Here is a 1,177-nt window from a genome sequence, read left to right as displayed (position 1 = left end):
CAGCTGCTGTTGACCAACACCCCCAGGTCCTCTGCTGCTGGGCAGCTCTCCAGCCAGAGGTACATCCAGATACAGAATGTATTGCAGGTGTGGCCCGCGTTAAGCAGTGCATCGAGCGTGCACATAACGTGCTGCATTGGGGCTAGGTGTGCATTAACCTGTGTGCTAATTAGCACATTGAGAATGCACATAACATGCTGCATCTGCAGCTGGGCATTTAATAGTTAATTAACCAGTCATTAAATATCCATGTAGCATGCTGTGTTTGGTCATCCATTAAACACTGCATGAGATAGTGCACTAAATCTGCACAGGACGTGCTGCGCTGAGGGCCGAGCGTGCATTAAGTGTGCACACTGCATGTACGTGCTGCAGTGGAGGCTGCACACACATTAAATATCACAATGAATAGGATATTGCAGCCAGACATCTGTTCCAAAGTGTGTTAAATGCACATTTAGCATCTTGCATTCCTGGCTGATCCCATCCTGCTGCACAGTGTGATTCAGGAGCAAAACCTGGGTGATACAGGACAGCCTTTGCCCTACTCAGGAGGTGCAGAATTGAACCTGCTTTTTAAATCTGGGTTAGGTGAGGTGAAGATGCAGGGAGCTGCAGAATGCATGGCTGCTGGTTGGGACCCTGCCAGAGGGGTTTCACAGCCCGTCATGGACATGCAGAGCCTGGCATGGGGCCACAGGGCAGCCAGGCCTGGAGTTCAGGCATGTGCAGGGAAGGGATGAGTCAGGATTGCCCTGGGTTTGGTGGCCTCCCATGACAGTCCCCCATGGGATGGCAGTGGGGAATTTTGCAAGGTTGCAACCCCCTGAGCAATGCATGGGGTGGGCAAGGGGCACCAAGCATTAAAGCTGCAGGGTTGCGGCTCAGCCTGTCCCTGCTGATGCATAAATCAGTATTGGGGGTCCTTGAACCTATTGGGGTGGCCCCACTTGTCTGAGTTGCAGCAGTGTCTGCCTGGGCCATTGTGCAGCTCTTGGAGTTCCCCCTAGCGAGGCAAGAAACCAGAGAGAAAAGCAATAAATGGAGCATGGAAACTCACCAAACACAGGCATCCTGCAAGGGAGATCAGAGGGAAAATGATCCTAAAAGAAGCCACTTTGGGGCACAGCCAACAGCCTGACTACGGCAGGGGCTGGGCAGAATTAAAATCTTGCTG

The 1,177-nt window shown here is 52.2% G+C and overlaps 1 protein-coding gene across 1 annotated transcript in view; it reads left to right on the top strand.

Annotated features, from left to right (window-relative positions):
- Positions 1-359: 359 nt before the first annotated feature.
- The window catches only part of TEN1 (TEN1 subunit of CST complex), a 3,312-nt gene continuing 2,494 nt past the window's right edge, over positions 360-1,177 (top strand). Inside the window, exon 1 of the mRNA XM_010167874.2 lies at positions 360-380. The gene's annotated coding sequence lies outside the window, so the exon portion shown is untranslated. The remainder of the gene's footprint in view (positions 381-1,177) is intronic.

The sequence above is a fragment of the Antrostomus carolinensis genome, unplaced genomic scaffold (assembly GCF_000700745.2).
Source record: "Antrostomus carolinensis isolate BGI_N321 unplaced genomic scaffold, ASM70074v2 scaffold45845, whole genome shotgun sequence".
In the NCBI taxonomy this organism is placed as follows: Eukaryota; Metazoa; Chordata; class Aves; order Caprimulgiformes; family Caprimulgidae; genus Antrostomus; species Antrostomus carolinensis.
The sequence above is the reverse complement of the archived record's forward strand: the minus strand, read 5'-3'. Positions and strand labels throughout refer to the sequence as shown.